Source organism: Globicephala melas, chromosome 5, assembly GCF_963455315.2.
Source record: "Globicephala melas chromosome 5, mGloMel1.2, whole genome shotgun sequence".
Lineage (NCBI taxonomy): Eukaryota > Metazoa > Chordata > Mammalia > Artiodactyla > Delphinidae > Globicephala > Globicephala melas.
Window position 1 is genome coordinate 95,730,501 of NC_083318.1, and position 25,372 is coordinate 95,755,872.

General features: G+C 39.4%; 1 long non-coding RNA gene across 1 annotated transcript in view; it reads right to left on the minus strand.

Annotated features, from left to right (window-relative positions):
* Positions 1-13,385: 13,385 nt before the first annotated feature.
* The window catches only part of LOC138842692 (uncharacterized), a 76,303-nt gene continuing 64,316 nt past the window's right edge, over positions 13,386-25,372 (minus strand). The window contains exon 3 of the long non-coding RNA XR_011377452.1: positions 13,386-13,637. This is a non-coding gene — a long non-coding RNA (uncharacterized lncRNA). The remainder of the gene's footprint in view (positions 13,638-25,372) is intronic.

Sequence of the window (25,372 nt, forward strand, 5' to 3'; positions counted from 1 at the left end):
GCTCACTGAATACCCACCTATAATAAGAATTTATTCATCCTAGCAATGTCAATTTTAGGAAGCACAGAATAGAAATTCAGATAACATAAATGATGGATTCAAAGTGAATGGCATGAATCATTCATTAGAGTGAGACGGCAATCAGTAGGGCATCTAGAGAAATAAGGGCTAGCATTTGACCTGGTTATTTCTGTTCCCAGCTGAAAAATATTTTCTACCTTCCGCCCAGCTCCTCTTGAGGTAGACCAATATTAAAATAGAAAGAAGAGATCATGTGCTTTTGTTTAGTATGGACTCATGGGGAAAGTCCTGTAATATTCACAGCTGGTTGCTACGGAGCCAGCCGACAGCGAGCTCAGCTAATAAATCTGGACTGACATTGTGGGATGGTGCTACAGTGGCATTTAATAGACAACTAAGCATTGGAGTTGTGCAGCAGAGGAAAAGTAAGGCAGGAGGATACTAGCAAAGTTCGCCTAATAGAAAGTCACAAAGTGCACAGAAGAATGGCTGGTTTTCAAACGTCACAAGGTATTTACAAATCCGGGTGAATGAGATAGGCACATTGAGTGCCCATGAACCCTACCGCAAGTAGATATCCCAGGGAGAGAAATTTACCTGCACATTGTAGCCAGGGCACAAGGGGAAGCTGGTTAAACTATTTGGGTATTTAGCTGAGCTTTGAAGTAACTTTGAAAACCCCTGTTCCAGGCTGGTTGGATTTCTTGAGTTGTCAGGTCTCCACTGCAGAACTTCTGAAAATAATCAGAAGTTCAATTGGAAAGAGTTAAAGAACTAGCTGCCTTCGTTTTGTTTAAATGGGCAATGAAATCACAATGACAGTCATCATTAGCCATTCTCTTCTATGGCTCGGGACAGAACTTTTTTTTTCCTGTTCAGCGCTTCGCTTCCTGCTTGGTGTTTGTCTAAGCAGGGAGGAAAGTCATCCTTCAAACTCTGCAGCAACAGATTGCAAGCTAAGGCTTTTCTACACTTTGTTTAATTTTCCTGAAATGTCCTTTTTTCCAGAAATGATTTATTGGTAACCCAGCATGCATTACTTCTTACTCAACACTCCCCTGGGGACGTAGTTAAAACACCGCTTAGCTGTAATTCTCCTGGGTGGGGAAGTGGCGGGTGGTGGCAATGAAACCAAAGCCCAGATTTGAGCAACTGTGGGCTGTTGACTTTATGCTAGTCTTTCATGAAGGGAGCCCTCAAAACACCACAGCCATTCAGCAAACAGTGTGCATTTCATCTAAGCCTGGCTAGCTTTGTGCTTGCCTTTCTTTAGGCTAGAATGATCCTAACCAGCAATGTCTTTGTGTCATGATGCAGAAAGTTGGCAAGTGCACACGAGGATAATGCTGAAGTCTAACTTCTGAGTGGGGGAGGGAATCGGAGAGAGAAGTAAGCTCTGCACAATGGCTAGTGGTTCTCTCTCCTGACGTTTGTTCCAAGAGAAGTCAAACATTGTGCATTGTCTTTTTGGAAGTGAATACAGCATATTATTTTTTAGTAAAATTTGAGATTTCTGTTTGTTGTCAAATATATGGAAAATAGAAGCACTCTGTACTTGATTTCTTTCCTTTTATTTAAATGCCTCTTAACGGCATTCTTCTATGTGAAGGAAAATGATGTAATCGGTCTCTAAAGACGAAACTGATTTAATGATAGAAATGTTAAATATTAAATCTACTAGAACTATTAGGATAGGTTACCAAAGTTTTTAAAAAGTTCTCGTATGTAGTGAACTTTGTTGATTGCCTACTCAGCAAAATGTCTTTCCCTTCTTCCCAAAAGAACCTCAATTTTGCTTTCCTCTCATCCAGCCATGTGTCTGGAAGAGATTGATCCCAGCTCCAGAGAGAAGTCTGATTGGTCTGAGTAATGCCAACCCTCTGTCAGTCAACCAATCAGGAGTGGACATGTAATTCAATTCTGGCCAATAAGGTGTAAGCAGAAGTTTACACCTACAGGCGCTGGAAGATTCTGAGAAGTTATCCCTTGCTATTCAGTGAACCATAGGAATCCATCCTTTTCCTCCTTGGATGGAAATAAGAAAGCACATAGGCCCAGTAGGATAGTCATCCTACATCCACAAGAGGAACAAAATTGAGGTCAAAGCTGTGGATGGTCCTTATGACGTCACTGAGCCAGTAGACCAATCAATATACTTCTTTGCTGTTTAAGCCATTCAAGTCAAGCTTATGTTACTGCAGCTGAAGGCATCCTTTGAACACAGAGTGATCTATCTGCCAAACTTCATCCTATGCATCTCTTAGTTTTTTGCTCTCTCTTCTTCTTTCCCTCTCTCTTGTTCACATATGAACCCCAACTTTTGTTTTGACTCACATTATCCCACTCTTCTCTCTATTTTTCTCCCTTTTGCCCTTCTTCCCACTAGTGGTACACATAGGTATGTATTAATCTCATTAGTCCAGGATCAAAGAGTAGAACTACCACTAGGTATAACTCTGGAGCAGGTGGAGTTTTGCTCCTTTTCCTCCTTGTACTTTGGCTATCAACACCCCTCACCTCCCAGTAATTTCCTCCACTGCTCCTTACTTACCTTAACTACCTGTGATGCATTCTGACATTTTCTATTCTCTTGTTTCATTTTTAAAATTTGCTTGTCTCTACTCAGTAAATTGATTTCATGGGTGGGTTGTAACTACCAAAAACACTGCCTTAACCCACAGCAGAAATTGATGGGCAATATGACAATCTCGCAAGGAAGTCTTTGAGGGTAGTTAAGGTCTTACTCAAACTTGAATAAAATGGCAACCAACACAAATTGGAAAGGATTCTGTTTATGTGAGCGTCTGTAATATTTTTTTTCCTAAAAAAGCAAAAAGTGAGTAAGACGGTATACAAACGCTGACAACTGATGTGATCCTAGTAATTTGGGGAGCTCTTTCTGAAATGACAAATGTATTTAACAAATACCATCATAGTTATTTCCAAAAGGTAGAGATGTTTTCTTCAAAAGCTGTTGGTGTTCCAGCGTCAACTTACTGATTGCATTTTTATGTGTAACTTCTTAGGGCCTATTAAATACATCTGTTTGTTCATTAATTTGTTGGCATTGCTACTTCTTTAAGAGCTGGGAATTTGATAAAGGAAGATTATCTGTAAGCACCATTTTTATACTGTTGGATTGTGTCCAAACTATGTTGGCTTTCCTGTTGATAACTAGTCGTTATCAGCTGTAACCACTCTTAACAGCCTGTACGTACAAAGGCCGCACATATAGAGTCCATAGAATGCTTGAGGATCTCATGATATCCAGGAAAGCCTTGTTTATAAAGTGCTATGTAAACATAAAATGTGATTATGAATTTTTAAAAGTAAAAAACTCTCTTTGCTTAACAAATCACTCATGAATTTTGATATGGTACTGAGTTCTATGAATTTTTTCCCACAACTCTAATTAATACACACACACATTTGATTTTTAAGCTTATATTCAAAACAATGCATGCTGGTTAATTATCCACAAGCCTTAAGCTCTCCCTTATAGAATATATTAGGAAATAGGTTTTCTTCCGTATATAGTTATATTTATAATGTGATACATCCAGAATTGTTAAACGATGTAATGTAGCCTTAATAGTTAAGACAAGGTTTTGGAGACTGAAAGGCTCCAAATGCATATTTATTTCTTACTAACTCTGTGAACTTGGGTGAGTTACTTAACCTCCTAAGGTCTGGAATTTCTCATCTGTAAATTGGGGATAATATAATCCCTTCACAAGGATGTTATGATTGTTCTTATCTCTACCCATTAAATTAATTTCATGATTCTCTAGCAGATCATGACCACCAAAAACACAGCTTTAATCCACAGCATAAACTCTGATATTTAGAATCACGGGCACATGGTAAATTTGTAGTATGCAGGGGTGTGTGTGTGTGTGTGTGTGTGTGTGTGTGTGAAGCACTTATCACTGTAATGATACCTAGCAAAAGCTCAGTAAATGGTAGCTTAAGAAATGATATTATTAACAATAATAACTAATGATAATCATGAAATTTTTATCTCATAGCTCCTTTACTATAAGAAATGCAGAAATCTAGAATATGATACTTCTTGCTTTCTCTTTAGTGTTGGGGGTTCTCTCCACTGCTCCCCAATCACCCGTGTGTATAACTAAGGATGTATGTCATGGCCTTTATGCTTGAATTGTGGAAGAATACTGCCATACACATTTCTAACTCTCCGAGGTGCGTGTGTGTGTGTGTGTGTGTGTGTGTGTGTGTGTGTCGGGAGGGACAGGGTGCTGGTCTCAATCTTCTTGCTAAAGGAACTTCCTTGAAAATAAATACGCTGAAAATTAATGACAGGAAACTTCACAAAATCAAAAAGAGGATGTCAGGAAGTACAGGATGTGAGGTTGTTTTCATTTCCTTCAGTGTTTTTCTTATTAATCATATATTTATAACTTTAAAAAGCTGAAAACTTCACTCCTTAAGACCCAGTTTATAAAATTAAAAAGCTGTGATACAAAAAGAACTAGTTTAATACTTCCTGTATTATAAACAGCTTTTAAGTCTCTGATCCTACATTACTGGACATCTGAATAGGGACTTGTCACACTCATTCTCATTCATTGATAAAACCGTTGCACACTCAGGCGCTCCATGCCAATATGGAAAGGGCACAAAAGCAAAGTACTAAATGGTAGAAACTGATAAGGAAAGGTTTGTTTGTTTGTTTTTCTTAAATTCTGATCATTACTTCTTTCCCAGAAGACAACTTTTGAACACAGGGCCCTGGGCAAAGCAACAAATGCTCAAAACTAAAACCTCCTTCTCCCTGTAAGAATCAAGACTACAGAAATATCAGTACTCTCAGTGCTTGAGCGGTCATGTGCCAGATGAGCGTTCTGTGTTTTTCTATATGCAGAGAAAAATGAGCATGTTGCCTGCACATTTTTCTTTATGAAATGAGGATCTGCATCCTGTGGTCGTTACCAAGCAGCACGTTTCCTCTCAGACACTGAAACACAATTTATCTACAAACAAATTTCTTGAGTTCTTATTTGGCTGGAAGCCAAAATAAAAAACAAACAGAAAAAGTTGTTTTACAGCCCTCTGTTTTGCTGAACAGATAGATATGAAGGTTGTAGGTGGGCTTGTCTTTATTATTCTCCTTGACTTATTAACACCTGGGGACTCAAAGCATAAAGTTTAATCCATCTTTTAAAAGATTATGATCTGAGTCAAATAATTCAAAACGTCATAATTTAGCTCCATGCACAGAGTTTAGGTTTGAGAGGCAGAAAGTCTCTTGATAGTAAAAGCAGCCTCTCCTTTACTACTTGATAAAATTCTTGTGACACTGTATGAAGGACATATGTTTCCATCTGCCCAGCATCCCTTGTTCTGGGAAAACACCACTCCCCCTTCCACGTGATTTTAGAGGGGCTGCCAGTAGTGACTGTATCCCACTCCCACAAGTGACACAGATCTGGCCAGTCCTAAAATTTTCATTTCCTGAAATTGAGATATGATGCTGCGGTTGACATGTTTTCTTTCTCCCCGGATGTCAAATTAGGCCAGAGGTCCCAGAGCTACCAGCTGCCAACTTCACCATGCACAGAGGAGATGGAGGGGGCCCAACTGCAGAGGGAGAGGATGACAGAGACACAGGAGCCAGGAGATGAGGGGAAGGAGAGGAGAACAGCAAGATAGGGGAGGGGAGGAAGAGACGAAGAAAGAAAGAAGAGAAGAAATTTAATCTAACCTCAATGGAGCTATGATTGAAGCCAGCTGATTCCTGAACTTCCTAGATACTCAACAAATTCCTTCTCTGTTCAAGCCAGTTTAAATGAGGGACCTGCAACTGAGAGAGTCCCACCTAAGACAGTAGCTGATGTTCCATCGTTCATTCATTCAACAAATGTCTATCGCGTGCCTCCTATATGCCAGGTGCTAAACGTGTATGGGGGGGGTGCACACGGTCCTTGCCCCTTTGCCCTCACAGAGCTTATACCCTGGCTGGGGAAATAAACATTACACACATTCCATTTGAATATCTATATTCAATTTTTCATTTTATGGAAGAAAAGAATAGGGTACTGAGAAATAGCACTAGAGGAGAATGAGTTGAAAGTCTACAGTGTTGTTAGAATAATACTTAAAATGGCATGCGTGGATTGAGTTTTGGCAGTGCAGATGAGACAGCTTGGTGGAAATAGAGAAAAATTCATTCATAGTTTGGAGCCCAGGAGCCTCATCCTAGCTCCATCAAAATCTGCCATTTTTGATTTTTTTCATCAGTATTTTATAGTTTTCTGAGTACAGGTATTTTACCTCCTTAGGTAGCTTTATTCCTAGGTATTTTATCCTTTTTGTCATGATGGTCAGTGGGATTGTTTCCTTAATTTCTCTTTCTAATCTTTTGTTGTTAGTGTATAGCAATGCAAGAGACCTAAAGATTGTCATACTGAGTAAAGTAAGTCAGGCAAAGAAAGACAAATATCATATGACATCGCTTATATGTGAAATCTAAAAAAAGGGTACAAATGAACTTATTTACAAAACAGAAATAGAGTCACAGATGTAGAAAACAAACTTATGGTTACCAGGGGAAAAGGCAGGGGAGGGATAAATAGGGAGATTGGGATTGACATATACACACTACTATATATAAAATAGATAACTAATAAGGACCTACTGTATAGAACAGGGAATTCTACTCAATACTCTGTAATGGACTGTATGGGAAAAGAATCTAAAAAAAAGAGTGAATATATGTATATGTATAACTGATTCACTTTGCTATATCCCTGAATCTAACACAACATTGTAAATCAACTATACTCCAATAAAAATTTAAAAAAAAAAACTGCAAGAGCTTTCCTCATCAGCAAAGAGGCAATAACTGTCTTTATTTCTCAAGGATTGTAATGAAAATTGAATGAGAAAACAGCTGACGCACATTTGAAAAGAAGAGTGTGGTATAAATCCAGCGTGTGCAGGATAGAAGAATAACAGGACAACCTGGGGCACCTGTTAGGAAGCCTGGATGTTGTCCTGTCATTGCGGAGGCATTGAAGGGGCCACAGCTGGAAAAATATGTGAAGGTTAGTGGCCCCAAAATGGTCACTAGCAGCATTGTTTGCATACACAAAGGATATGCAACACAATCTTTATTTACTTATTTATTCTAGCCTATGATGTGTTGATGCATATGTTTTAGTTAATAATGTCCAACATTCATTGTTGAGCAATATTCTGAGGGAACAGCTCTGAATAATGTTTAACATAATAACAGTTTTTTGAAAACACTTAAGGCATTTCCCAGGTGGCTTTTGTGCTCTCCTTACAAGACGCTTTAGGCCATTTTTTAAAGAAATTCCAAAAACAAAACAGCAAAGAAGGAGTCACCACTATCTCACTAACTATTGAGTTGACTTTTAAAAATCTAATTATTAAAATAACACACTAGTGTTTTGAAAAATTCAAGTACTACAGAAGAACATAAAGTGAAAATTCCCCTTCCCACCCACCCTATTCTCCTTGCCCAGAGGAAGCTAATCTTAACAATTTACTCTGAATCCTTTCACAACTTTCTTTATCTGTATAGTCAGCTGGCTCCGGAAAGCTGAGTAGCAGTCTCCTGGTAGACAAAAAAAGGGAGCTTTTTTCTAGAAGTGGAGAAACAACATGAGCATGCATTGTCATGGGTATGATTGGCTCCCAGTCCACTACTCTTCTAAATTAAGTAGTTCCTTAAAAAACTAAAAATATAATTATCATATGATCCAGCAATCCCACTCCTGGGCGTATATCTGGAGAAAACTCTACTTCGAAAAGACACATGCACCCCAATGTTCATAGCAGCACTGTTCACAATAGCCAAGACATAGAAACAACCTAAATGTCCATTGACAGATGAAGGGATAAAGAAAATGTGGTACACATATACAATAGAATATTACTCAGCCATAAAAAAGAATGAAATAATGCTATTTGCAGCAGCATGAATGGACCTAGGGATTATCATACTAAGTGAAGTCGGTCAGACAAAGACAAATACCGTATGATATCACTTATATTTGGAATCTAAAATATGGCACAAATGAACTTATTTACAAAATAGAAATAGACACACAGACTTAGAAAACAAACATATCGTTATCAAAGGGGAAAGGGAAGGGGAGGGATAAATTAGGAGGCTGGAGTTAACATTTACACACTACAATATATAAAATAGATAAACAACAAGGACCTACTCTATAGCACAGGGAACTATATTAAATATTTTGTAATGACCTATAATGGAAAAGAATCTGAAAAAGTGTGTGTATATATATATATTTATATGTATATATGTATATGCAGCTGAATCACTTTGCTGTACGCCTGAAACTAACACAACATTGTATACTTCAATTAAAAAATTAATTAAGTATAATTTGGCCTGAGATCACCTTGGTAATCAGGCAAAATATTCCATCGTACTCATTTAAGTGACTTTCAGAACTTCATGGGTCTCACTTTGCTATACAGCAGAAACTAACACAACATTGTAAAGCAACTATACTCCAATAAAAATTAAAAAAAAAAAAAGAAAGAAATCCATGGGTCAAAACAAACATCCCAGGAGTATGTTATCCAGAAAAAAATGGGGTTGAGGTGTGAATTTGTGTCTTGGCTACTTACTCTTCTTCAGCATTGGTCCCTGCCCTGTGTGCTATGCTCTGGGCAGGCTCAGTGGTCATCTCCACTGACCACAGGCTGGCCATGCCTCCATCTATAGCATTCTCCCAGCAGGGTTCTCTTCCTACCATTTGCAAGCTTCAGCCTGAACCTAGGAAGGGCCTTGCCTTCATCCCCTCCCTATCTGGAAGATTGCTGGCCTTTTTTTTTTTTTTTTTTTTTGCGGTATGCGGACCTCTCACCGCTCTGGCCTCTCCCGTTGCAGAGCACAGGCTCCGGACGCGCAGGCTCAGCGGCCATGGCTCATGGGCCCAGCCGCTCATGCGGCATGTGGGATCTTCCCGTACCGGGGCACGAACCCGCGTCCCCCGCATCAGCAGGCGGACTCCCAACCACTGTGCCACCAGGGAAACCCAATGGCCTTTTTTGAGGCAAGATGCTGGTGTGCTAGTCTTTTGTTTTTTAAATTCCTTCATAGTTCCCTTCTTATGAAAGGGAAGGCAAAGAGGCAGTAAACAACATCACCCACTGAGAAAACTAGTATTGCAGCGGGCAGAGGGCCAATGAAGGATGGGAAGCCCAGAAGAGTATGGTTATGGGGGCAGGTGGGGACCTGATTAGAAGTGTCTGTACGGGGGACTTCCCTGGTGGTCCGGTGGGTAAGAATCCACGCTCCCAATGCAGGGGCCCGGGGTTCAATCATGTGGGAACTAGATCCCACATGCTACAACTAAGAGTTGGCATGCTGCAACTATGAGTCCTCATGACACACTGAAAGATCCCACGTGCTGCAACGAAGACCCAGCGCAGCCGACGTAAATAAATAAATAAAATAAATATTAAAAAAACCACAAAATAAAGTTAAAAATGAAATAAAATTCCTTCATCCATTAAAAATAAAGAAGTGTCTGTACGGTATTCTAATTTGTATTTATATAGGCATTGTGGGGAGGGGATGATGGAAGGCTTTAAACAGAGCAGCGGCAGAAATCAGGTTCCCCTTTGAAAAAACAGCTCTGGTGCGAAAAGGAACAGTGGGTTGGAGGGGAACAAGCCTGGAGGCAGTGATACCAGTTCGGGACCATGACAATAGTCAAGAAAAAGATGTTGTGGACACAGCATCTTAGTCTCCTCAGGTATCTGAGGGAGTGTCCATTCTATTGGCCTACGATTTGGATCATAGGCCAGTCTCCTGCCATAAAAGACAAGAAAAGCCGGAGGCATGCATTTCTAGCCTTCCTAGAAGCTGGAGGTAGGGCTTTGACAATAATTCACCCTGGTAGTGCTGGTTGAAGAGGCGACAACAGTGATCAGGGCAGCAGTGACAATGGCCAACGTTAAGGCATCCAGAGGCTGCCGGTGGCGGCAGCAGCATCTTAGCTACAGGGGTTCAGTATAATGATGCTTGGCTGTGGTTCCGGTTGCCTGAACTCCCTACGTTCCCGCCCCTTTTCCAAGCCTGAGATCTCTGAGCAATTTTCATTCGATTTTTAAAATAATCCTCTGAGGCGGTAAGGCAGATGTTATGATTCTCATTAAGGGGAGGAAACAAACTCTGAAAAGATAGGGGATTTGTTTAAGAGCGAAAGCTGGTAAGTGGCATACCGAGGCTTGGATCCAAGTCTTTACGACGGAGCTCAGTACTCTCTCCCTTATTTACCCCCTTGCTTATCAAACTCGGCAGCTCATAATCCATGGCATATGTGGCAAAGCAAAGGGAAGTGCTAGAAACTATAGCTTACTCATTGCACAGCTTTCTAGAGTTATGTAGAGGTCTTATTAAAAGTTAAGTTATTTAAGATCATCTATAATGGAGTAAAACGCAGAATCCAAGTACATTTAGCAAATTCAAATAAATTTTACTTTTGTAGGAAATGAGCATCTAGATCCCCCAGAAGTACAAAAGCATTCATCTCTGTGGTGTCTACTTTGGTAGGAATGTATGAGAACTTCTGAAATGAAACATCAGCCAATTCTCAGGCTAGTGTTGCAAATAGCTAAATGTCCCCATTTAACTTAGTAACCACCATATTTAACCCCGCATATCTGATCTATGTGTACATGTATAATATCCTTATTCATACATGTTCTTAAAGCCCAGAAGTCCAGAGCATCTTAATAAGTGTGTGATAAAATTTATTTGACTAAAGATTGGTAGAGATGCAAATGCTAACTAAGCTGCTAAAACTACATGAAACACTCTGGTAAATACCCTACTGAAAGAGAGAGAGAAAATGTCTTTTCCATATCTGCATGTTATACTGAAATGAGTATTTGTCATCTGGAGATAATTATGTGCGATGATTTCATAGTGAGGAAACAAATTCATGTTTCAGTGAAAGGGTAAGGCAGATATGAATCATAATCATTCTAAATTATAGTTATTAAAATTCTATAAATTCAAAACATTTCAATTCTATGACTCGGGCAATGAGTCTAGTCCGAGCAGCAGTGACCAAATTTTCAGAAGTTCTAATATATATATATATATATATATATATATATATATATATATATATATATATATATATGTTACAGCTGACCACAAAATGTTTCTCTAGATTACTATTACCTGTGCCCATTTACCCATTCTACTATTCATTCAGGCACTGCTATGTCTTAAGGTAAGATAAATCCCACATAAATAAGGAATTATAATATGATGTGATATATAGTAATAGAAGTACATTACAAGGCACAGCATAACCATCAAAGAATAAACTGCCTATTGGCTTCACTGAAGGGCTGACTCACCCTCAGGGTTGGGTCCTAAAGGAAGCATATGAGAACAGCAGTGGACAGCATGCTCAGAGGTGAGAAAGGTGAGCAGACGATAGGATTTCAGACAGAGGGAGTGGCATTCGCAGGGGCGTGGAGATATAAAATAGTTTAATGAGTTCAAAGAATTGCAAGTATTTTGCTGTTTATGGAACCTAACATTGAAAAGCAATGTTGGAATAGAAGTTAGGCAAACAGGGGACAGCTCATATGAAGTAGCTTAAATAATCATGCTCTATGGGCTTTATTTAATGGACATGAGGCAGATGGTCAGAGTTTCCGGTAAGAGCAGAGCAAGAGAGTATTTACCCTTTGGAAAAATGACTTTGGAGGCACTGTGGAGAAGAGCTTGGAGAGGAAAGAGACAAAGGCAGAGAGTCCAGGTGAAAAGTTATAAAGACCTGTGCAAATACAGGTGAAGAAATGAGAAAATATGTGACAGATTTCTATATAACATCAACAGAAATTGATAATAAATTGGATGTGAAGGAAAAAGAGTGGTGAGGACTTAGACACATGGGTTATTATCAAGGCAAGAAACAAAATAGCAAATAGAGAAATAACAGATTTGGTGGATATAAAAAATAAGCTCAGTTTTGGCAAGAATGTGTTCAAGTTGTCTGTGAATTACACAGGTAGACCTACAGGACAGGCAATGGTATACAAGGAAGACGTCAGGGCTGGTGATACTAATTTAAGTCATTGCTCACACAGGTAGTCATGACAACTATGGGAATGAGATTGCCCAATAGGAAAAAGATGTTCTAAAAAAATATTATGTGTATGCCTGAAGTGTCATTAATGGTTACCACATCTTTGTCAATAACAATTGTTGGAGTGTGTTTTTTCATTCATGCCTAGGAATGTGCACCATGATGTGGTAGATAGAGTGCAGTACTGGTGAGCAGGAAACTTGGCTCCCAGTCGTGGCTCCCTCAGAAAGTCATTGCATGATGTTGGGCAAGTCACTTAACCATTTCTTTCCTTGGTTTCTTTATCTGTGAGATGAGGCTGAATTCCATGAGCTCTAACACTGTGTAATTCTTTAACCAGCCCTCCAAATCTTGTGATTTGCCCTGATGGGCTCTGATGAAGTTGCCAGTGAGACCTGAAATAACTAAATTATAGACATTGAGGGGGAAATGTGGCCTAGGAAGAGCCACAGACTTTATAATTTTCCCCTGAGTAATGAAAAGCTAACTTTGAAAAAATATTTTTGCTGTAATTTGGGGGCAGTTATTGTAGACTATTATGAAAATGTAGGGCTATTTATTGAAAGGGAATGATATATGGCCACAGATATTTGGGTTTTGATTGAATGACCTTTTGAGTCCAAGTTTTTCGGAAAATAACTATATAAGATTGTCCCATTTAAAAGCTATCTACTTATAGTTTCATTGCATTAAAGTTTGTGTAATAGGTCTGACAATATTTGTCCCTTCTGGCCAATTATGACTGCCTACACGAAATATAGGAATAGAAAACATTTATCGTAATTATACTGCATTAAAATTGTATGTTCGTATGATGGCAGGTGATCGGGCAGAAAGAACTTACTGATAGATGGGCTCATAGGTGCTGAGCTGGCACCCAAACTAAATACATGAAAATCTTTCCCTTTGTGTTCCCCAAAATGTAAGGTACAGCGGATTACAAGCACCGAAGAAACATAGATTGTAGTTCAACTAACAAATCAAACATCTGTGAAGATATTCACTAGCTGTGTTGTGCTATGTGGGTGACAGAGTTTCTGTAAAGTTATTTGTGATTTTGATTGAACTGCAGTCTGGCAGTACCCTTATACTAAGCCTCTGAATTATAATTACTCTCGGAATAGTAGAGGATTATCTTGTATGGAGCCTTGTGCATGCTGTGACTTACAGAAATCATGACACCAAAAACCTCAGAACATAGAGCTTTGCATTGTAAAAGGAAAGTTTATTTGGCTTAATCAGAATTGTGAAAATGTTTAAAAATCAAAGTAGAAGAGTAAAGAGTTAACGAAAGAGGGCTTCCCTGGTGGCGCAGTGGTTGAGAGTCCGCCTGCCGATGCAGGGGACACGGGTTCGTGCCCTGGTCCGGGAGGATCCCACATGCTGCGGAGCGGCTGGGCCCGTGAGCTATGGCCGCTGAGCCTGTGCGTCCAGGGCCTGTGCTCTGCAACGGGAGAGGCCACGGCGGTGAGAGGCCTGCGTACCGCAAAAAAAAAAAAAAAAAGAGTTAATGAATGAAAATTAATATATTAAACAAACAAAAACCAGTTGAAAAATGGAAGAGAATACAAAACCAATCCCCAAAAGACATGATACCTAGGAATAAACCTAACAAGAAATGTGCAAGACCTATATGAAGGAAACTTTAAAACACTACTGCATGGTTAATCAACTATCCTCCAATATAAAATAAAAGTTAGGGGCTTCCCTGGTGGTGCAGTGGTTGGGAGTCCGCCTGCCGATGCAGGGGATGCGGGTTCGTGCCCCGGTCCGGGGGAATCCCACATGCTGCGGAGCGGCGGGGCCCGTGAGCCATGGCCGCTGAGCCTGCGCGTCCGGAGCCTGTGCTCTGCAACGGGAGAGGCCACAGCAGTGACAGGCCCGCGTACCGCAAAAAAAAAAATTAAAACAAAACACTACTGCATGATGTCAGAGAAGACTTTGGACAAATGAAAGACTTCTATTTAGAAAGAGATCCCAGGTCCATTATTAGGTAAAATAAACAAGAAGCAGAACAGTAGGTCAAGAATTTTCCTTTTCATATAAAAAAGGAAAAATAAGAACTTACATTTTAATTTACTTGTATATAAAGAAACTCTGAAAAGAGTCATAAAAATGTACCTATGGAGGATATGGAAAATTAGTGGATAAGAGACAAGAGTGGAAGAGAGGATTTTTTTTATATCCATTACAGAGCACTTGTTCATTCAATTTTGCAGCTATATAACATTCCATTCTACATTTGTACTATAATTTGCTTTACAGACTTCTGTTGATATTTAAGTTGTTTCCGGTCATTTCCTATTATAATCAATTCTTCAATTAATCATGCAAATGATTACTTTTTCAAAAAAATCAAATTTAAAACCATAAACAAAACTTTCAGCTAAAATATCCAGAAAGAAAAAGCAGACCCCTTCCAATGAAAGCTCTGACTTAAATATAAACAGGGAAGGTCAAAATGGCAGGTCTTAGAAGTGGCCAAGTCCAGGATGAATAGCTAGGCGTCCTCACTCTCCTTTCCTTCTTCCCCTCCCACCACAGACCACACACCCAAACGACAGCAGCTCTCTAGCTTATGATGAAGCAGCGTCCCTGTGTCATCTGTGCATTGGAAAACCTGCTGTGCCCATGAGAAACAAGCCAAGTGATTTCATCCATGCAAGTTGGCACAGGGCTCAAAAGTTGTTCTAGTTCATCAGCTGTCATTATTCTCACCGTGTCTCTTGCCATGGTGGCTACCTTACTAGACTGGTAGGTGTGGCAAGGTGATTTATTACAGTATTAACTTGTGTTGGTTCTCTCTTTAGTTTTCCATCCTGCATTTGAAATAGGTAGCTCAGTTTTTGTTCCCTTGTCTCAGAGGTGTTTTGTAGCTGAATGGAAAGCAGGAGCTTCATGAGAAAAGGCAGCTCCTTTATTTGTAAACACATCAACTCACAGAAGAGAGTATAATAGATGTCCTGAATTGAGGAAAGAGGAAGAGAAGTGCCTTTGACAGTGGCAAGAGGAGAAGAGGGTTAACTTGTCCATCCAGGGCAGGGATAGCAGTCCACAGGTTTGTAAAGTACTATCAGCTCCAGGCTCCCAGTCAGGGCCTCAGGAAGGAGGGCTTTCATGGCTTTGGAGCCCCAGGCACCAGGGTCCCAGCCCGGGTCATTTCCTATGTTCAGAGGCCCAGGAGCACTTTGTCACTGAATTTCAAGGAACCGTTGGACAATAAATATACCAGCAGCAACCCATGATGGACCAGACAATAGAGATGTTTCCTCTTTGAATCAGTTAGCAATACTTTAAGCTGCAAATAATGAAAAACTCACAATACAGTGGCTTAAACAAGGTGGGTGTTTCTTTTTTCTCTCACAACAAGAAGTTCTGGAAGAAAGTGGATCCTGGAATTGGTTCAGTGGTTCAGTGACATTGGGACCACCAAATCTGCAATTCTCCTGGCCTATTCTTCATGGTTACAAGATGGCTGCTACAATTCCAGATATCACATCCGTATTAACTCAGGAGAAAGAGAGGAAGAGGGAGCCCTAGGATGTTGCATCCATTTTATCAGGAAAGACAAATATATCCTATGCCCCAGCAGAAGTCCCCTTACCTCACATTGGTCAGTACTATCACTTGAATACTTGTCCACCCCTAGCATCAGGAAGGTGGCCCAAGCAGAAGGAGTTTGGAAACATCTGTTGGGTTAGCCAAAACCACACCCAAATTTCTGAGCATTACATAAGCATCCTTGAGTCCTGGGGAGATGAAACCCCAATAATGACAGAGATTCAATTTTCCACCACCCAGAGAATTAGGATGAATTTTAAAGAAACCAATTAAGAAAAAATAAACACATTTTTAAAACAATATCAATAAGAGGTAAAAGGTGATATTTTTTACACATCAGAGTTTGTAGTTGTAAATTTATTACCTTTTATGCAGGCACCTGTGATCTTCTCTTTTGATGAGTCATCTTTAAACAAAGTAAAAAAAAAAAACCAAAAAACAACCAGTAGTCATAGATGCTTCCTAGCAAGCAGTCACCAAACCTATTCACCATGGACCTGCAAACTCAGCCATGTACATTTGAACACTGGCAATGAATATAAACCTTGCTTATGAGGCACATTTGACTAAAGTCAACATTACTTAAACTTAGTCATAGAGCCTCTAACCTTGGGGGTGCAGGTGGCTGGATATGAACTCTTACCAAATCTCTTAATTGGATAATGCCTATATTTTAAATGTCAGATACTAGTCTTTCTTTATTAAATGTGGTCAGTTTCACTAAAACCTTAATCTTTTTTGGCAGGTGCCCCATATTTCTAAATTTCTGTTCTGTTCTTGCTCTGTGTCCTTTTGGACTTGATTTTCACTTTTTTTTTTTTTTTTTGTGGTATGCAGGCCTCTCACTGTTGTGGCCTCTCCCGCTGCGGAGCACAGGCTCCGGACGCGCAGGCTCAGCGGCCATGGCTCACGGGCCCAGCCACTCCATGGCATGTGGGATCTTCCCAGACCGGGGCACAAACCTGTTTCACCTGCATCGGCAAGCGGACTCTCAACCACTGCACCACCAGAGAAGCCCTTTCACTTTGTTTTTAACTGACATTACTCTAGTGAATTCTGTTGTCTCTTAACCCCGGTTCTGGATCCCTCTCTTCTTTCCCTTCTGCACTGTTTATGTTTTCTCTTCTAGTGCTATTCCAAGGAATATTGGTGTCCTCATTGGCTGTCTTCTCTCCCCAGAGATAGCATAATGGCACTGACTAAGGACAGCATAATGGCACTGGGACCAGGCAAACAAGCTGCTGCTTGTTACAGAGATAGATCATTAACTTCAGATCACTAAATGCAATTCTTCAGCTTATCTCTTGCAAACTTAATATAAGAAAGTCATTTCCCAATGGTAACCACTTGCCAGCTGGAACTTTTACGCATATGATCAGGCTAGATGAAATTGATGGGGACCTTTGAACTCTTCCCAAGGAATTGTCTCTATAATGCGATGGTTTTCTCCATATCACGATCATACTGTTAATATTAACAAGCAGTACTTATAATGGGCTTGGAGTTTCTAAGATGAAAGATGTCACATAAATAGAATGAATCCATCTGGGGAGATAGAATGTGAGTACAAGGAATATTACATACATCATTGAAGGCCTGTGGACTTATTCTCAGTGACGTGTAGCTAAGGACAGTGGTCAACATTGTGAATGTGGTTTCTCCCATAAGACACAACTTTCCATGTAAAATTTTTAGTTATATCCAGTATTTTGTTGAACATGAACAAGTATATTAGTGACATCATTTAAAATAAATCATTTTATTTGCTTCTCTGGCTTACGGTTAGTTTTGCAGTTAAATCTAACTATTTGGAGGCATTTTAAAATAACCCCTATTGAGGGCAATTCAGCAATAGCTTTAAAAATTATAAATGTATTTGTACAGTTATAAGTTGCCAAATCTACAAAACTATCCAATAGCCAAAGATTGAAAACACCCCAAAAGTTATCAATAAAAAAGACTAGTTAAATAAATTATGGTACATCCATCTGAACACTGTGCAGCTGTAAAAAAAATGAGGAAGTTCTCTATGTGCAGATATGGAAAGAGTTCCAAAATATATTGTAAAATAAAGTGTAGAAATATATATATATATATATATATATAGCTGGTTCAGTTCCAGACCACCACAATAAAGCAAATATTGCAATAAAGTGAGTCATATGAATTTTTTGGTTCCCCAGTGCATATAAAAGTTATTTTTACACTATACTGTCATCTATTAAGTGTGCAATAGCATTATATCTAAAAATACAATGTACATACTTTAATTAAAAATACTTCATTGCTAAAATAAAGCTAAAGCAATTACAATAGTAACATCAAAGATCACTGAGCACAGATCACCATAACCAATATAATAATAATAGAAAAGTTTGAAATATTGTGATAATAACAAAAATGTAACACAGAGACACAGTGAGCAAATGCTCTTGGAAAAATGGCACCAATAGACTTACTTGTTGCAGGGTCGCTACAACCCTTCAATTTGTAAAATACACAGTATCTGAAACGTGTAATAAAGCAAAGTGAAAAAAAATGAAGTATGCCTGTACATAGTATGCTATATAGTGCAGTAAAAGAGTGGAGGGGGGATAAGAATTTTTATTTACAATTACTTGTATCTGCATAAAGTAATTTTTGATTTTTATATGTTTAAAAATATATTAAAAAAAGAGATTGCCTATGGTAGTGTGAGGTTTGGGAATTGGATAGGTGAGAAATAAGAGTAGAAGTGAGATATTTTACAGTTTTATGTATTCTATATATAATACCATAGGAATGTATTATTCATTCAAAAAGTAAAATCAAGAAAAGAACAAGAAAGTATTTGGATGCTCTGCTCCTGTCTCAGTGTATCTATATTCTTTTAGCCCTCCAGGTATAAGTATCATTATAATGATTTCATGAAGCTTCCCCTGTAGTGGGAATCTTGCCATTCTCTCAACTCCCATGGCACTGTTAGGACAGATCACTCTCCACCATGTGTGATTATCATTTATAGATGTCATTTTCAAGGCTATTCTCTACTTATGTCCTGCCATGCTTACCCCCACCTCTACATGACCTTCACGTTGTCCTTTTCTCGGTTTCTTGAACAGGCTCTGCTCCCTCCCACAGAGAAGCCTCTTCTAATCCCCTTGACTTGGTCAGGTTCCCTTGCTATTCTTTTCTATCCCTGTGCATTCCTTTTCAAAGTACCTGTCTCATTTGTTACTACTTGTCATATCGGTCCTCCCTACCCGAGTCTCGACCAAAAGCTCCATGCAGGACTGGGCTGTATTGTGTCGTTTGCTTCTGTGTCCCTAGTGCTTAATACAGTTCCTAGCAAGGGTTAGCAAATATTTGTTGATTGGAAATGAATGTTATTCCTCCCTTACCAGACAGTGATTTCCTTATGGGTAAGACATGTCATCTTTCTAAAGCCCACATAATATAAAGGACAGCAGGGTGTAGTGGATAAGAGATGGGGGTTCAAATAAGAGCGCTGTCATGCACTCACTCTGGGACCTTAACCTTTTAGCCTCTCTGGGCTTCAGAGTTCTCACCTGTATTAAGTTTTTCATTCATTCTGTCTTTCAATAATATTTACTGATTATCAACATGTGCCAGGCACAGTTCTAGTAACTGTGATACAGTGGTATGCAACACAGAAAAGTGCTGGCTGTCTGCAACACAAATTCTCATTAGGATAGGCAAGGACAGTGTGGAGACAGGCACCAAAAACCCATAAAGCAAATAAAGCCAAATTCCAAGTAGTGACAAAGGCTACCATAGAGCAGCTGACGGTGGCTACTTCAGAGCAGCCAGGGAAGGCCTCTCTGAGCACATAATACTGGAACTGAGTTTTCAAGCAGATTAAATGAGATAGTGTCTGTCAATACCTTAAAATAATGTCTGGCATATAATAAACTTCAATAAATGATAACTCTTAGTATTATTAACAACTTGTCAAAAGAATGAACTGAAAATATGTGAAAATATAAACAGATTGTCTTTAGCATATAAAATACTATAATCACAACATTTATATGTGGATTTATATGTACTTATATAGGGTGTGTGTGTGTGTGTCAGCAAGATCTTTTATGACTGAAAGAATCTCCTTCTTTGATTCTGAATAGTTAATGCTTCCCCCAACCCCCAGAGCAGTACAGTTTATACCCTGGGAGTGATTTAATTACTCACAGCACCTGACTAACAAGGTACTCGGGGAGAAATCCCAGAAACACAAGTAACATTTGTTCTCATAAATGGATTCAATGTTCTCTAAGGTTCCATGAATCTATGACATTTTCTTTTTTACAGATGTTCGTTACATCTGAGGTGATGAAAAACAATGGTTACAGGTAAAGGTCTGAGAGAGAGAGACTATGCATGTGTCAATACAATCCCACTCCAAACTCTAAAAATAATCGCTGACCATTCACATCTTCCTGAGGTGGAAGTAACATCACCGGAGTGTACTGGCTGGTGTGTATCATGGGGTGGCATTGAGAACCTCCTCTGTGTCAGGCGCTGCTCATTTAATCCCCCCAAAACATAGGAAGTTAGTAGCTATCTTAGGCTGGTTCTCAGAAGCTGACCCTTAGATATGGGAAGTGGAAGGGGCTGGGGGGAGTCAGGGTGTGATTTCTAGGTAAAGTCTACTTGGGCTGGAGGTCCCAGGGTATTCAGGGGTATGAAATCTGTGCCCACTGGAGTTAGGGAGTGGGTGTGTACATGCTCAGAAACAAAAAGTAAGACCCAGGGAATCTGGGTGGAGCTTTGACAGTGTCCTCTAAGGTATTCATATTCCTAATTTACCTAAGAGGAAATGTGGACATTTATGCACTCAGAGAGGTAAATAATTTGCTCAAGGTCACCTACCGGTTAAGTGGCAGAGCTTGGATACAAATTCAGACAGACTTGACCCCATAATTCATGCTTATTCTCCACTACCAAATGTGCTTCCCCTTCTGACCATCCATCAGCCATATATACAGAAACATATTCTGTATTTATATAAACAGATATCCTTACCCAGCTTCCTGAGGCAGAAGTTTATTAGAAATTACCATGAAACATTATATTTAGGAATCTCTAGAAGACCACCGTCCAACAGAAATAGAATGCAAGCCACACATACAGTTTAAGATTTGCTAGTGTCCACAATAAAAAAGAAACAAGTGAAATGACATTAATAGTATACTTTACTTAGCCCAGTATATTAAAAATATCATTATTTTAATATGTAATCAATGTAAAAAATAGATATTTTACATTCTTTTTTCATACAAATTCTTTTTGTATATTTTACACTAAGCTCATCTCAGTTCAGTTGTGAAATGTCATTCGGAAATACTTGATGTGAATTTAGATTTTATAAAATTTACAGTTGAAAAAAGTAGATTCTCGTAGCCAAGTTTAAAGTATTTAAACGTTTTCCACAACAGAATTGAGTATCACTTTTGAATTGAAATCAATTAAAATTCAATGCTAAAAATATTCAGTTCCTCAGTCACACTAGCCACATTTCAAAGGCTAGTAGTTTCATGTGGCTAGAGGCTATCATATTGAACTGGATGGAAAATTTGTCCTATGAGAAGGTACAAGGTCATGAGTCTGTACACCATCAGGAACGGAAACAAATATTGTGTCTGTCATGCTGCACATAGTAGATACAGTGGTAAACAAAACCCCCATGTCCAGGAAGAGTGAACTACAAGGATTTTGCAACTGGAGTTGCTCAAAAGGAGTGAGAATTAGCCCTGTTAATAGTTTGGGATCAGAGCAACTCAGGAAGAAGATGGTGATCTTTGCTAAACCACCTACATGCAACACTTTATTTTCATCTCCAGAGACCTGATTACCCAGTGTCAGTGCATTTTGTAATCTGGTAATCTTCTCTGTGGACAGAGAAGCTCTGCAACAAACCCAAGAGCCCTGACAGGAGGACATTTTGACCCCATAACCTCACCTGTACATGCCAGATGGTGCTGGAAGCACAGCCAGGTGCAAACACATGAAAGCACTAGAAAGACTCAAATCTTTAAATATATGTGAAGATTTATGCTCAAAGGAAATTTCCAAAGGCATGTGCAAAAATGTTCATGGTAGCACTATTCTTAAGCTCCAAACTCTGGAAATTATTCAAACGTACAACAGTAGAATGATTTAATAGATAGTAGAATTTTCTGGAGTATTCATGCAATGAGATACCACATAGCAATGAGAATGAAAAACTTACAGTTATATCCAGTAACACTGATGAATCTTTCAAACATACTGAGTTTGTTTGAGCCAGATAGAAAAAAAGAACAAAATGTAAGATTCCGTTTATACCAAGTTTAAAATTAGGCAAAAGTAATCTATGGTTTCAGAAGTCAGGATAATTATTAAATTTGCTGGAGTGGGGAGGAGGGAGGTTCTGATTAAAAAGTGGCATGAAGGTGGCTACTGGGATACTGGTAAAATTTTGTTTCTTAATCGTAAGCTGGTTATGCAGGTATGTTTGTTTAATGAAAAGACATGGTTGGTACACTTTTCTGTGTATATGTATGCTATAATTTAAATATATATATAATCAATAACTAAATTATTGAAGACCAACAGAGTTTCGTTGCCTACTCTGGAGCTCTAGAGACAAGTTGGGCATGTGTAAGAAAGTCAAAGTTATCATTCCACTCTGTGTTCTACCTTCTTAAAATCACAAATATCTTTCTTGGAGGTAAAGGAAAACCAAGCTGATCCTAGGGCCAGGGGAACACAGGAGGATAGAAGGTAACAAAAAAAAGAGAAGCTTAGTCTTCGTTGAAGTTCCTCTGCCTGGCAAGTCCTTCCCTCACTTCTGCTTAATGAAAACCTAACCTCTTTCAAGTTCCATTTGTGACACTTCCTCCGTGAAGGCATCCTTGATTGCCACAAACAAAAAATGATCTCTCTTTCTTCTAAATTTGTAGGGCACTTGTCAGAACTATTCATCATATATTACCATGCATCATAGCAATTTCTAGAAGGCAATGCAGTGTAGTGCTTATGAGCTCGTGGGGTGAAGTCAACTAGGCTTCAAGGTCTTCCTCTACCACTTGCTGTGTGAGCTAGAGCAAACTGCCCAATCATTATGCATTTGTTTCCTCAGTTGTAAAATGAAGATGATAAAACTAGAGCCTCCCCAATAGGTTGTTGTGAAGATGAAATGAGATAACGGATGTATAGCTGCTGAAAATCAGTAAGATCTCAGAAAATGTTTATTATTATTATTGAGTATTATCTAATCTAGCGGATAATAGGTTCCTAAAGAATATAGAGTATGACTTAGAATATGGAATATGATTTTACAAAGAATAAACTTATTACTCATGAAACCAAGCAGGACCCTGTGGGATCTTCCTGTGGACAGACCTCCACATGTCCCCTGCCTGCCTCTTGTTTGTAGCTTTAGCCTCCTAGTCCTTCCTGAAGTTCCAAAGAGCAAATTGAGTCAGAGAAGTGGGAAAATTCAGAAACAAAGGAAAAGAACCAAGCAAGATGAAATAATAATAGTTTAGCCATAAAACAAATTCAAGGACCTTTTGTTCCTCCTTAAGTGTGATAAATAATATCCTGAGACATATCCTTGAGTTGTTTTGCAGATACTAAAACCCTCACCAGGAAGACAAAGTTAACTGCATGCTGACCCCAGACTGGTTGGAACCAGAAGGTTGATGACTGAGATTCCTGAAACATCATCCTGTTAACCTCACCACCAGCCAATCAGAAGGATGTGCATGAGCTGATATGCACCCTATGACCCTCTCCCTCACCTTGCCTTAGAAAACCCTCTCCTGAAAGCCATCAGGGACTTAGAACATTTTGAGCATGAGCTGCCCATTCTCCCTGCTTAGCCCCACGTTGGGCGCCTTGCAATAAATGTTATACTTCCCTTCACCACAATCGGTGTCAGTAGATTGGCATTACTGAGTATTGAGTGAGCAGACCCAACCTTGGTTCAGTAACTCACACAGCCCATGTGGGCTTGCCTTACATGCAGTCATGTTCTTTTCTATGTTTCCCATTAGCATAAGCTCCATAAGAACAGGAACTTATTAATGGTAATATCCTTCACATTGTATAACTCTGGAATTTAGGCTTTATAGATGCTTGGTAATGGGTTGAATCATCATGCCCTTTCTCATGTGTCAATACTCAAAGCAATCCAAGGAGAATGTCCATAAACTCATACCACAAATCTTCCTATCTCAAGGGTGACCAACTCACTCCCGCTTGCCCTTGGCTGTGCCCGTTTGGGCCCTGAAAGGCTCATAATTGAGGAAACCCCTCAATCCCAGACAAACCAGGAAGGTAGATCCCCCTACCTGAATTTGTGCCCATACATTCGGGCCGGTAGTTGTTTTTATGGATGAACAATATCATGATCCTATCTAAAGCCAAGCCCTCGTTCTGGTCGGCATTTCCTCTGCCTGCTCAAGGACCGGGCTCTTGAAATTCTCTCGCCTTCCTGCATCAGCAATCTTTTCCTCTCCACAGAGCCATTCCCATCAGCATCCCAACATGCTGTAATTTTTCCTATTAAAAAAAGTGTTAAAAAAATTTAAAAACAGTACCACCAACAACAAAAACCTCAAAACGACATCTCCATCAAGCTACTGCCCATTTCTTGGCTCCCGTTTATAACAAAACTTGAATGAATTGTTTATACACAGTCACCAATTCCAATTCCTCCTTTCCCCAAGGTTTCTGTCCCGACTCTCCATAGATATATGTCTTATCACAGTTTGCCAGCGATTTGAAACCTTCCTAGACCATTGAACTATGAGAAATAAACTTCTAGTACTGAGCCATTAAATTTTTTCATTTTTTTATTTTACTTTTTTTTTTAATTGAAGTAGAGTTGATAGTGTCATTTTTTGAAACAGAGGAGTTTATCCTAACTTAAGTAATAATAGAGATTAGAACTTCCATACATATCTTTGGTTTAATATATCTTTGTGTATATCTTTGGTTTAATATATCTTTGGTTTAATATATCTCCTCTGCCCTTCTCACTTGTATATCCAGCTGTCTACTCTGTAACCAACTGAATGCATAGTAAGTATCTCATACTTCATGAGTCAAAACTAGACTTGTGATTTTCCATCCCTAAGCACTCTCCCTCTCTTAGAAAATAACCCTCCATTCTTCTTGCTCAGGCTCCAAACCATGAAGGCATCCCTGACACCTCTTCTTCTCTCCTATTCCACCTCCAGTCCACCAGGAAAGGCCATCATCATCTCTTGCCAGATGACTGCAATAGCTTCCTAACCTGTCTCACTGCTTCCTCCCTGGCCCTGACCCCTCTCAACACAGGAAGCAGAATAATCCTCTAAAAATATAGGGTCAACGTTAGTCACTCTTCTGCTCAAAGCTTCCCCAAGAGACTTCTCAGCTCATTCAGAATAAAATCCAGGGTCCTCAGCTGGACCTGCAGAGCCAAACGATCTTGTTCTGTTCCCTGTCTGACCTCATCTCCCACCACTGTGTTCTCCATTCCTCTGGCCCACTCACTGGCCACCTTGCTTTTTGCAAACACCACAGCCATTCCAGCCTCCCGGCCGGCCATGAACTTGCTGCTTCTCCTGCCCAGAAGGCTAGTCCCCCAAATAATGGCATGATTCACTCCCACACTTTCT